Below are 13,669 nucleotides of genomic sequence, written 5' to 3'. Positions count from 1 at the left end.
AAGGGTCCTTTGTTCAGAACAGTTGTTGTCCTCATTTGGTACTTTAAGATGTTAAATTTCTTCAGTAGGTCCAAGCTGTGTATTATAATGATCCTTTGTTCAGAACAGTTGTTATCTTCATTTGGTTCTTTAAGATTTGTATTTCCTCAGTACGTCCAAGCTGTGTATTATAAGGATCCTTTGTTCAGAACAGTTGTTATCCTCATTTGGTACTTTAAGATGTGTATTTCTTCAGTAGATCCAAACTGTGTATTATAAGGGTCCTTTGTTCAGAACAGTTGTTATCCTCATTTGGTACTTTAAGATGTGTATTTCTTCAGTAGGTCCAAGCTGTGTATTATAAGGGTCCTTTGTTCAGAACAGTATATAGTTATCCTCATTTGGTACTTTGAAATGTGTATTTCTTCAGTAGGTCCAAGCTGTGTATTATAAGGGTCCTTTGTTCAGAACAGTATATAGTTATCCTCATTTGGTACTTTAAAATGTGTATTTCCTCAGTAGGTCCAAGCTGTGTATTATAAGGGTCCTTTGTTCAGAACAGTTGTTATCCTCATTTGGTACTTTAAGATGTTTATTTCTTCAGTAGGTCCAAGCTGTGTATTATAAGGGTCCTTTGTTCAGAACAGTTGTTATCCTCATTTGGTACTTTAAGATTTGTATTTCCTCAGTAGGTCCAAGCTGTGTATTATAAGGGTCCTTTGTTAAGAACAGTTGTTATCCTCATATGGTACTTTAAGATGTTTATTTCTTCAGTAGGTTCAAGCTGTGTATTATAAGGGTCCGTTGTTCAGAACAGTTGTTATCCTCATTTGATACTTTAAGATGTGTTTTTCTTCAGTAGGTCCAAGCTGTGTATTATAAGGGTCCTTTGTTCAGAACAGTTGTTATCCTTATTTGGTACTTTAAGATGTTTATTTTTTCACTAGGTTCAAGCTGTGTATTATCAGGGTCCTTTGTTCAGAACAGTTGTTATCCTCATTTGGTACTTTAAGATGTGTATTTCTTCAGTAGGTCCAAGCTGTGTATTATAAGGGTCCTTTGTTCAGAACAGTTGGTATCCTCATTTGGTACTTTAAGATGTGTATTTCTTCAGTAGATTCAAGCTGTGTATTATAAGGGTCCTTTGTTCAGAACAGTTGTTGTCCTCATTTGGTACTTTAAGATGTTAAATTTCTTCAGTAGGTCCAAGCATTGTATTATAAGGGTCCTTTTTTCAGAACAGTTGTTATCCTCATTTGGTACTTAAAGATGTGTACTTCTTCAGTAGGTCCAAGCTGTGTATTATAAGGGTCCTTTGTTCAGAACAGTATATAGTTATCCTCATTTGGTACTTTAAGATGTTTATTTCTTCAGTAGGTTCAAGCTGTATATTATAAGGGTCCTTTGTTCAGAGCAGTTGTTGTCCTCATTTGGTACTTTAAGATGTTTATTTCTTCAGTAGGTCCAAGCTGTGTATTATAAGGGTCCTTTGTTCAGAACAGTTGTTATCCTCATTTGGTACTTTAAGATGTTTATTTCTTCAGTAGGTTCAAGCTGTGCATTATAAGGGTCCTTTGTTCAGAACAGTTGTTATCCTCATTTGGTACTTTAAGATGTGTATTTCTTCAGTAGGTCCAAGCTGTGTATTATAAGGGTCCTTTGTTCAGAACAGTTGTTATCCTCATTTGGTACTTTAAGATGTGTATTTCTTAGTAGATTCAAGCTGTGTATTATAAGGGTCCTTTGTTCAGAACAGTTGTTGTCCTCATTTGGTACTTTAAGATGTTAAATTTCTTCAGTAGGTCAAAGCTGTGTATTATAAGAGTCCTTTGTTCAGAACAGTTGTTATCCTCATTTGGTACCTTAAGATGTTAAATTTCTTCAGTAGGTCCAAGCTGTGTATTATAAGGGTCCTTTGTTCAGAACAGTATATAGTTATCCTCATATGGTACTTTAAGATGTTTATTTCTTCAGTAGGTTCAAGCTGTATATAATAAGGGTCCTTTGTTCAGAACAGTTGTTGTCCTCATTTGGTACTTTAAGATGTGTATTTCTTCAGTAGATTCAAGCTGTGTATTATAAGGGTCCTTTGTTCAGAACAGTTGTTATACTCATTTGGTACTTCAAGATGTTAAATTTCTTCAGTAGGTCCAAGCTGTGTATTATAAGGGTCCTTTGTTCAGAACAGTTGTTATCCTCATTTGGTACCTTAAGATGTTAAATTTCTTCAGTAGGTCCAAGCTGTGTATTATAAGGGTCCTTTTTTCAGAACAGTTGTTATCCTCATTTGGTACATTAAGATGTGTACTTCTTCAGTAGATCCAAGCTGTGTATTATAAGGGTCCTTTGTTCAGAACAGTATATAGTTATCCTCATTTGGTACTTTAAGATGTTTATTTCTTCAGTAGGTCCAAGCTTTGTATTATAAGGGTCCTTTGTTCAGAACAGTATATAGTTATCCTCATTTGGTACTTTAAGATGTGTATTTCTTCAGTAAGTTCAAGCTGTGTATTATAAGGGTCCTTTGTTCAGAACAGTTGTTGTCCTCATTTGGTACTTTAAGATGTTAAATTTCTTCAGTAGATTCAAGCTGTGTATTAGAAGGGTCCTTTGTTCAGAACAGTTGTTATCCTCATTTGGTACCTTAAGATGTTAAATTTCTTCAGTGGCCCAAGCTGTGTATTATAAGGGTCCTTTTTTCAGAACAGTTGTTATCCTCATTTGGTACATTAAGATGTTTATTTTTTCACTAGGTTCAAGCTGTGTATTATCAGGGTCCTTTGTTCAGAACAGTTGTTATCCTCATTTGGTACTTTAAGATGTTTATTTCTTCAGAAGGTTCAAGCTGTGTATTATAAGGGTCCTTTTTTCAGAACAGTTGTTATCCTCATTTGGTACTTTAAGATGTTAAATTTCTTCAGTAGGTCCAAGCTGTGTATTATAAGGGTCCTTTGTTCAGAACAGTTGTTATCCTCATTTGGTATTTTAAGATGTTTAATTTCTTCAGTAGGTCCAAGCTGTGTATTATAAGGGTCCTTTGTTCAGAACAGTTGTTATCCTCATTTGGTACCTTAAGATGTTAAATTTCTTCAGTAGGTCCAAGCTGTGTATTATAAGGGTCCTTTGTTCAGAACAGTTGTTATCCTCATTTGGTACTTTAAGATGTTTATTTCTTCAGTAGGTTCAAGCTGTGTATTATAAGGGTCCTTTTTTCAGAACAGTTGTTATCCTCATTTGGTACTTTAAGATGTTAAATTTCTTCAGTAGGTCCAAGCTGTGTATTATAAGGGTCCTTTGTTCAGAACAGTTGTTATCCTCATTTGGTACTTTAAGATGTGTATTTCCTCAGTAGGTTCAAGCTGTGTATTATAAGGGTTCTTTGTTCAGAACAGTATATAGTTATCCTCATTTGGCACTTTAAGATGTGTATTTCTTCACTAGGTTCAAGCTGTGTATTATAAGGGTCCTTTGTTCAGAACAGTTGTTATCCTCATATGGTACTTTAAGATGTTTATTTCTTCAGTAGGTTCAAGCTGTGTATTATAAGGGTCCTTTGTTCAGAACAGTTGTTATCCTCATTTGGTACTTTAAGATGTGTATTTCTTTAGTAGGTCCAAGCTTTGTATTATAAGGGTCCTTTGTTCAGAACAGTTGTTAATCTCATTTGTTACTTTTAAGATGTTTATTTCTTCAGTAGGTTCAAGCTGTGTATTATAAGGGTCCTTTGTTCAGAACAGTTATTGTCCTCATTTGGTACTTTAAGATGTTTATTTCTTCAGTAGGTTCAAGCTGTGTATTATAAGGGTCCTTTTTTCAGAACAGTTGTTATCCTCATTTGGTACTTTAAGATGTTAAATTTCTTCAGTAGGTCCAAGCTGTGTATTATAAGGGTCCTTTGTTCAGAACAGTTGTTATCCTCATTTGGTATTTTAAGATGTTTAATTTCTTCATTAGATCCAAGCTGTGTATTATAAGGGTCCTTTGTTCAGAACAGTTGTTATCCTCATTTGGTACCTTAAGATGTTAAATTTCTTCAGTAGGTCCAAGCTGTGTATTATAAGGGTCCTTTGTTCAGAACAGTTGTTATCCTCATTTGGTACTTTAAGATGTTAAATTTCTTCAGTAGGTCCAAGCTGTGTATTATAAGGGTCCTTTGTTCAGAACAGTTGTTATCCTCATTTGTTACTTTAAGATGTTTATTTCTTCAGTAGGTTCAAGCTGTGTATTATAAGGGTCCTTTGTTCAGAACAGTTATTGTCCTCATTTGGTACTTTAAGATGTGTATTTCTTCAGTAGGTTCAAGCTGTGTATTATAAGAGTCCTTTGTTCAGAACAGTTGTTATCCTCATTTGTTACTTTAAGATGTTTATTTCTTCAGTAGGTTCAAGCTGTGTATTATAAGGGTCCTTTGTTCAGAACAGTTATTGTCCTCATTTGGTACTTTAAGATGTGTATTTCTTCAGTAGGTTCAAGCTGTGTATTATAAGGGTCCTTTGTTCAGAACAGTTGTTATCCTCATTTGGTACCTTAAGATGTTAAATTTTTTCAGTAGGTCCAAGCTGTGTATTATAAGGGTCCTTTGTTCAGAACAGTTGTTATCCTCATTTGGTACTTTAAGATGTGTATTTCTTCAGTAGGTCCAAGCTGTGTATTATAAGGGTCCTTTGTTCAGAACAGTTGTTATCCTCATTTGGTACCTTAAGATGTTAAATTTCTTCAGTAGGTCCAAGCTGTGTATTATAAGGGTCCTTTGTTCAGAACAGTTGTTATCCTCATTTGGTACTTTAAGATGTGTATTTCTTCAGTAGGTTCAAGCTGTGTATTATAAGGGTCCTTTGTTCAGAACAGTTGTTATCCTCATTTGTTACTTTAAGATGTTTATTTCTTCAGTAGGTTCAAGCTGTGTATTATAAGGGTCCTTTGTTCAGAACAGTTATTGTCCTCATTTGGTACTTTAAGATGTGTATTTCTTCAGTAGGTTCAAGCTGTGTATTATAAGAGTCCTTTGTTCAGAACAGTTGTTATCCTCATTTGTTACTTTAAGATGTTTATTTCTTCAGTAGGTTCAAGCTGTGTATTATAAGGGTCCTTTGTTCAGAACAGTTATTGTCCTCATTAGGTACTTTAAGATGTGTATTTTTTCAGTAGGTTCAAGCTGTGTATTATAAGGGTCCTTTGTTCAGAACAGTTGTTATCCTCATTTGGTACCTTAAGATGTTAAATTTTTTCAGTAGGTCCAAGCTGTGTATTATAAGGGTCCTTTGTTCAGAACAGTTGTTATCCTCATTTGGTACTTTAAGATGTGTATTTCTTCAGTAGGTCCAAGCTGTGTATTATAAGGGTCCTTTGTTCAGAACAGTTGTTATCCTCATTTGGTACTTAAAGATGTGTACTTCTTCAGTAGGTCCAAGCTGTGTATTATAAGGGTTCTTTGTTCAGAACAGTATATTATTATCCTCATTTGGTACTTTAAGATGTTAAATTTCTTCAGTAGGTTCAAGCTGTATATTATAAGGGTCCTTTGTTCAGAACAGTTGTTGTCCTCATTTGGTACTTTAAAATGTGTATTTCTTCAGTAGGTCCAAGCTGTGTATTATAAGGGTCCTTTGTTCAGAACAGTTGTTATCATTTGGTACTTTAAGATGTTAAATTTCTTCAGTAGGTCCAAGCTGTGTATTATAAGGGTCCTTTGTTCAGAACAGTTGTTATCCTCATTTGGTACCTTAAGATGTTAAATTTCTTCAGTAGGTCCAAGCTGTGTATTATAAGGGTCCTTTGTTCAGAACAGTTGTTATCCTCATTTGGTACTTTAAGATGTGTATTTCTTCAGTAGGTCCAAGCATTGTATTATAAGGGTCCTTTGATCAGAACAGTATGTAGTTATCCTCATTTGTTACTTTAAGATGTTTATTTCTTCAGTAGGTTCAAGCTGTGTATTATAAGGGTCCTTTGTTCAGAACAGTTATTGTCCTCATTTGGTACTTTAAGATGTGTATTTCTTCAGTAGGTTCAAGCTGTGTATTATAAGGGTCCTTTGTTCAGAACAGTTGTTATCCTCATTTGGTACCTTAAGATGTTAAATTTTTTCAGTAGGTCCAAGCTGTGTATTATAAGGGTCCTTTGTTCAGAACAGTTGTTATCCTCATTTGGTACTTTAAGATGTGTATTTCTTCAGTAGGTCCAAGCTGTGTATTATAAGGGTCCTTTGTTCAGAACAGTTGTTATCCTCATTTGGTACCTTAAGATGTTAAATTTCTTCAGTAGGTCCAAGCTGTGTATTATAAGGGTCCTTTGTTCAGAACAGTTGTTATCCTCATTTGGTACTTTAAGATGTGTATTTCTTCAGTAGGTTCAAGCTGTGTATTATAAGGGTCCTTTGTTCAGAACAGTTGTTATCCTCATTTGTTACTTTAAGATGTTTATTTCTTCAGTAGGTTCAAGCTGTGTATTATAAGGGTCCTTTGTTCAGAACAGTTATTGTCCTCATTTGGTACTTTAAGATGTGTATTTCTTCAGTAGGTTCAAGCTGTGTATTATAAGAGTCCTTTGTTCAGAACAGTTGTTATCCTCATTTGTTACTTTAAGATGTTTATTTCTTCAGTAGGTTCAAGCTGTGTATTATAAGGGTCCTTTGTTCAGAACAGTTATTGTCCTCATTAGGTACTTTAAGATGTGTATTTTTTCAGTAGGTTCAAGCTGTGTATTATAAGGGTCCTTTGTTCAGAACAGTTGTTATCCTCATTTGGTACCTTAAGATGTTAAATTTTTTCAGTAGGTCCAAGCTGTGTATTATAAGGGTCCTTTGTTCAGAACAGTTGTTATCCTCATTTGGTACTTTAAGATGTGTATTTCTTCAGTAGGTCCAAGCTGTGTATTATAAGGGTCCTTTGTTCAGAACAGTTGTTATCCTCATTTGGTACTTTAAGATGTGTATTTCTTCAGTAGGTTCAAGCTGTGTATTATAAGGGTCCTTTGTTCAGAACAGTTGTTATCCTCATTTGGTACCTTAAGATGTTAAATTTTTTCAGTAGGTCCAAGCTGTGTATTATAAGGGTCCTTTGTTCAGAACAGTTGTTATCCTCATTTGGTACTTTAAGATGTGTATTTCTTCAGTAGGTCCAAGCTGTGTATTATAAGGGTCCTTTGTTCAGAACAGTTGTTATCCTCATTTGGTACCTTAAGATGTTAAATTTCTTCAGTAGGTCCAAGCTGTGTATTATAAGGGTCCTTTGTTCAGAACAGTTGTTATCCTCATTTGGTACTTTAAGATGTGTATTTCGACAGTAGGTTCAAGCTGTGTATTATAAGGGTCCTTTGTTCAGAACAGTTGTTATCCTCATTTGTTACTTTAAGATGTTTATTTCTTCAGTAGGTTCAAGCTGTGTATTATAAGGGTCCTTTGTTCAGAACAGTTATTGTCCTCATTTGGTACTTTAAGATGTGTATTTCTTCAGTAGGTTCAAGCTGTGTATTATAAGAGTCCTTTGTTCAGAACAGTTGTTATCCTCATTTGTTACTTTAAGATGTTTATTTCTTCAGTAGGTTCAAGCTGTGTATTATAAGGGTCCTTTGTTCAGAACAGTTATTGTCCTCATTAGGTACTTTAAGATGTGTATTTTTTCAGTAGGTTCAAGCTGTGTATTATAAGGGTCCTTTGTTCAGAACAGTTGTTATCCTCATTTGGTACCTTAAGATGTTAAATTTTTTCAGTAGGTCCAAGCTGTGTATTATAAGGGTCCTTTGTTCAGAACAGTTGTTATCCTCATTTGGTACTTTAAGATGTGTATTTCTTCAGTAGGTCCAAGCTGTGTATTATAAGGGTCCTTTGTTCAGAACAGTTGTTATCCTCATTTGGTACTTAAAGATGTGTACTTCTTCAGTAGGTCCAAGCTGTGTATTATAAGGGTTCTTTGTTCAGAACAGTATATTATTATCCTCATTTGGTACTTTAAGATGTTAAATTTCTTCAGTAGGTTCAAGCTGTATATTATAAGGGTCCTTTGTTCAGAACAGTTGTTGTCCTCATTTGGTACTTTAAAATGTGTATTTCTTCAGTAGGTCCAAGCTGTGTATTATAAGGGTCCTTTGTTCAGAACAGTTGTTATCATTTGGTACTTTAAGATGTTAAATTTCTTCAGTAGGTCCAAGCTGTGTATTATAAGGGTCCTTTGTTCAGAACAGTTGTTATCCTCATTTGGTACCTTAAGATGTTAAATTTCTTCAGTAGGTCCAAGCTGTGTATTATAAGGGTCCTTTGTTCAGAACAGTTGTTATCCTCATTTGGTACTTTAAGATGTGTATTTCTTCAGTAGGTCCAAGCATTGTATTATAAGGGTCCTTTGATCAGAACAGTATGTAGTTATCCTCATTTGGTACATTAAGATGTTAATTTCTTCAGTAGGTCCAAGCTGTGTATTATAAGGGTCCTTTGTTCAGAACAGTATATAGTTATCCTCATTTGGTACTTTAAAATGTGTATTTCTTCAGTAGGTCCAAGCTGTGTATTATAAGGGTCCTTTGATAAGAACAGTTGTTATCCTCATTTGGTTTCAATTAAATGAAAAAGACATGTTCTTTTGATGCAATCATTGAATCTGATAGGTTCAAATATCAAATGTACATTTAAACAAAGGGATTGGAATAAAGGCAACACGTATACAAATCTTTTCCTATATAAGATGGATTGAATAATCTGATAGTATATAATATATTTCTGTCTGATAGGTCAATTTGAAAAATCTGCTCCTAGGAAACTTCATGGCTAAATGTTTTCAGAAGTAAGGGGTTTATGATTTAAAGACCCTATACAATAGTCTTAACTTAAGGTTGACCCAAAGTAGCAAATTTTGCAAATAAAAAACAATCTTTTCCTCTGAATATACATGGCAAAGTGTTATAAAACTTTAGGGGAATGATGAAACCAAATGATCTGTCATAAAATTATCTTCTCTTGAGTATTAAGGGGTAAATTTTTCAGGTGATCACTTCAGGCTTTTTAGGAACCTCTTATATTTATATCCATCATGTCCATATGGGGTTTTTGGTGTTTATTTTTTAAGCATTTGGGGTTTATTTTGGTGAATCATATAGGAAAGCCTTGACTTCCTGGATCGAAAATAAAGAGGTTTGCATCTTGTATCAGGTACTCCTCCTCTCACTAGATCTAATTGAAATGTTTTCAGAATCTTTCTTACAGTTTGCCATTCTCATTGATTCGGCTTCAATTTGACCATCATAGGACTACTGTACTGTATAGCCAATATTATATCAGACAAATTGTCCTGTGAGTTGAAGTTGCATCAGTCGGGCACAGCGTGATGATCACGAAGTGATCCGAAACGACGGGGGAGGGGGGGGGGGGGGTTTTGGAAATGCCCCCCGGGAACATTTTTAAAACTTAGACTCCAAATGTCTCTGCCAGTGTTAAAATCTTTTAAAAACACAAGTTTTTAACTGGAAAAAAAAATATTAGAGAAATAAATTGTATCTTTTCAGACCAGAATTTCGTAACACATAATGAAATTGGGAAATACAGGCTCTGATCGCTGATTAAAAAGAAGTACAATTACTTGACATACTGGTTGGTTGTATCTTTTGATCATTGCTCTGCAAGTCCCAATTGCATTTTTAAGTTGCAACTTAGTTACAAATGAAATGTATAAGCCAATGAAAAACTTTTATTTTTTTCAAGATAAAAGTTCAATCTAGTTTTGTTTTATAGTCAGTTTCGTGGCTTATTCAATTAAAAAGATCATGTAAGACTAGGAAATCAGGATGGGAAGATTTATAAAACAAATTTTGGCTCTAGGTCATCATAAGTGTTTTAAGGTAATGTAATGTCTCTCATAATTCTTAATAGAATGGTACTTGTATTTTATCTTTGTTAATTGTCTGTTTTATATTGTGTATACATTCACTCTGTATGTACTGTATATTATTCTTTTTTTTGTTTTCGCCGAACATGTTTACTTGAAACTGGTTATTTGGGGAACCAGTCACGACAAATTTGTAACACGCACCAGGATTGGCTGTAAACTAACAACTGAAGTAATTTATTTTTAGGCATTGGAATTTCGAAACAAACAAAATAGATTTATCACGGGAGGTTTCTCTGCCGTAGCTGGTCTGATTCGATTAAATTTACATCGGCCATTTCGTCACAAGTAACCAAAAATAATCGGTCATAATGTAAGCTTGGACAAAAAAGTATCAGTCATTTTTTATTTATTACGGTCAATGGCCGATGATCGATGGCAATCTGAAACCCTGATTCTGCACCCTAAATTATTTTTTCCAGAATAATTTTGAGGGTTTCACATTGAGAAACAGGGAGTTTGCCAAATCTGTACAAAAGGGGAATTTCGGAAATGATTTTTTTTCTAGATGGTCTTGTGTTTTTTATTTTTTATTTTTGAAACGATCTAATATTGCAACCACAACTGTATCTAAGAGGCAATGGCTTCTGTCATATTATGCTATAGGGTTAAATATAGCATACGTCATAGAAGTAATTGGATATATTTATCATCTGTAAAATTGACAGCCATTTCTCCTTTTTCTAATAATAATCAATTAGACTATTTCTTTTCCCATTGTTTTTCTTTAGTTTGTATAATTTATTGATTAGCATTGCTTTTACAACCTTTAGATGTATGCGACAGTGATATAAAAACTTCTTCTTGGGGCTGTCTTCACTTGATTATGTTTTTTTGAAATCAGAGATGAATAGGAAGCAGCACTATAGGCTAATCTGATAAATAAGAAAGTATTGGGATTCTGTTTTTGTAGTGCTTTCTAACTGAAATAGACACAAATCCATTAACTGTCAAGGCTGTAATTCCATACCAATTAAGAGCAGCCAAATTATATTTCATGTCTACACCATCCAGATAAAGAATGACCTGTATATTTCAAGATATAATCTTAAAAAGAAGATTTTCACATATTTTAAAGTATAGAAAATCTGCACCATCTTTGTGAAGGGAATTTGAGGTGATTGTCTAAAGTAAAGAAAATTATGAATTGAATAATTGAAGTTGACCTTAGATGAACTTAGATATTCTTTTTATGTCCCTTTTAGTCATGGTGGCCCTTCCTTTTCTTCAAAAATCAGCGACGGGGAACCAAAAGTAAACTCAATCTGTAACTCATCATAGTCTGTAAAACTGCTATTTTCAAAGTCCAAAGCTAGTAACTTCGGGACTGATAAGGGTAAAACTATATGGCCCTGACAACTTTGTTGTGGGGCCAAAAAAGCCTATTCCTGCAATTTTGATATTTTATGATGCATTTGTATTGTGGGAAAAAAAACTTAAGTTCAAAACTTAATTTAAATCTAAACAAAGACTGTGCCTAAATGGGTATAGAATTATATGGTAATTAAATTTATTATTACAAGAATCCTTTGTGTTTTAGGGCTGTTCCATAAAAAAATACATGACACCCAGGGGAACACTTTGAACTCTCAAATATCATGGGTGTAGAGACTATCTCTTACAATGAAGATGTAAGGGAAATTCTAATATTGCTTCTATGGAAGGTTACAGCATTTAAAAGTGTCTTTGCTGGGTTACATCTATGTTTGAAGGGAACAGTTCTCATAAGTCACATTTATAATAACACTGTTGTTGAAATTTAAGAGTACACTATTTAATATTTTAAGATACGATTTTCTAGAATTTACTGGTAGTCCTTTCCCCCTTCTTTATTAGTACAGGGTGAATGTCCTCTGATATCAAAGCTATGATATAACTTAGTTATTGTTCAAAAGAAGAACAGAAGTTATATGGTAGTAGGTTAGATCATCCTTTCCAACATCTTGTTTGAAATAATCAATAGATGTCATTACTGTCAACATATTTATATATATACAGACTTCTTTAATGGATCTCAGTGGCTGTGCTTTATTTAGTAACAACTGAAGGACAGCTAGTTATTACTGTGTTGTAAATTCTTTGTTATATTTGATTAGTTAGGAGCTTGTGACATTCATGTACTGGGTAATAATATCAGAATTGATTAATACTTTTCATATGTTATCTTTGTTTATAAATAGGTCACTGTGACCTAACTTGATGTGTTAACATAGTTTGAAATAGGCTATCATGACCTTAATAATCATTAATATTCATCAATAATACAACAATGATAAATTCTCTCCCATTGTTAAGAAAAATGTAATTTGATTAACAATTATCATCTGTTTTCCTGACAAATGTCGATGGTTCTCTCTCTGAGCACTGCCTCTTTCTTGTGAATAAAAACTGGGGACCATGATATAGCCAATAGGGCTGATAGTTGCATTAAACAACCAATAATCAATCAATAAATCACAGTGATTTTTTTACCAAAATTGCAAACAAGCTATTGTTTACCTGATCTGTTCTTAAATGTAATAAAATATATATATTCAATTGCTACTTTAAGAGATAAATGGGGTCGAAATTTTAGATATATATTTTTGACATTTTCTTTTTTTAGCTCACCTGGCCCGAAGGGCCAAGTGAGCTTTTCTCATCACTTGGCGTCCGTCGTCCGTCGTCCGTCATCCGTCGTCGTCGTTAGCTTTTTACAAAAATCTTCTCCTCTGAAACCACTCGGCCAAATTTAACCAAACTTGGCCACAATCATCATTAGGGTATCTAGTTTAAAAAATGTGTCCGATGACCCTGCCAATCAACCAAGATGACCGCCATGGCTAAAAATAGAACATAGGGGTAAAATGTAGATTTTGGCTTATATCTCTGAAACCAAAGCATTTAGAGTAAATCTGACATAGGGTAAAACTGATTATCAGGTCAAGATCTATCTGCCCTGAAATTTTCAGACAAATCTGACAACCTGTTGTTTGGTTGCTGCCCCTGAATTGGTAATTTTAAGGAAATTTTGCAGTTTTTGGTTATTATCTTGAATATTATTATAGATAGAGATAAACTGTAAACAGCAATAATGTTCAGCAAAGTAAGATCTACAAATAAGATGCCATGACCAAAATTGTCAGTCGACCCCTTTAGGAGTTATTGCCCTTAATAGTCAATTTTTAACAATTTTTCGTAAATTTTTGTAATCTTTTACAAAAATCTTCTTCTCTGAAACTACTGATACAAATTTAACCATACTTGGCCATAATCATTATTAGGGTATCTAGTTTAAAAAATTTGTCCGATGACCCCGCCTTCCAACCATCATGGCCAACTTAGATAAAAATAGAACATAGGGGTAAAATGCTGTTTTTGGTTTATATCTCTGAAACTAAAGCATTTAGAGCAAATCTGACAGGTGGCAAAAATGTTCATCAGATTTAGATTAATTTGCCCTGAAATTTTCAGACGAATCCGACAACCCGTTGTTGGGTTGCTGCCCCTGAGTTAGTAATTATACAAAAAAATTTGCAGTTTTTTGTTATTATCTTAGATATCATTATAATATCTAATATCTAATACTATTAATTATGATTTTAACCTTATTTTACATGATTTCCAAAGCATCAGTAAATACAGGTGAGCGACACAGGCTCTTGAGAGCCTCTAGTTTAACATTTCTATCCTTTCTGGTGGATTATTGTCTCAAATTGCCAATCATACCACATCTCCTTATTTGATATTCCTACATATTTAAGCCAAGTGTCAGTTTGAAAACACAGGGTTCCATGATCTCTTTTTCAACCTAATGATTAAAGTTAGTGGAAAAA

General features: G+C 33.9%; 1 protein-coding gene and 1 long non-coding RNA gene across 2 annotated transcripts in view; one reads left to right on the top strand and one right to left on the bottom strand.

Annotated features, from left to right (window-relative positions):
* Positions 1–13,669, top strand: part of LOC127720695 (uncharacterized) — a 134,558-nt gene that overhangs the window by 90,027 nt on the left and 30,862 nt on the right. The window lies entirely within an intron of this gene.
* Positions 1–13,669, bottom strand: part of LOC127720915 (uncharacterized) — a 41,556-nt gene that overhangs the window by 3,529 nt on the left and 24,358 nt on the right. The window lies entirely within an intron of this gene.

Source organism: Mytilus californianus, unplaced genomic scaffold (genome assembly GCF_021869535.1).
Source record: "Mytilus californianus isolate M0D057914Y unplaced genomic scaffold, xbMytCali1.0.p SCAF_1, whole genome shotgun sequence".
Lineage (NCBI taxonomy): Eukaryota > Metazoa > Mollusca > Bivalvia > Mytilida > Mytilidae > Mytilus > Mytilus californianus.
Note: the sequence above shows the minus strand (reverse complement) of the source record. Positions and strands in the feature narration are given on the sequence as shown.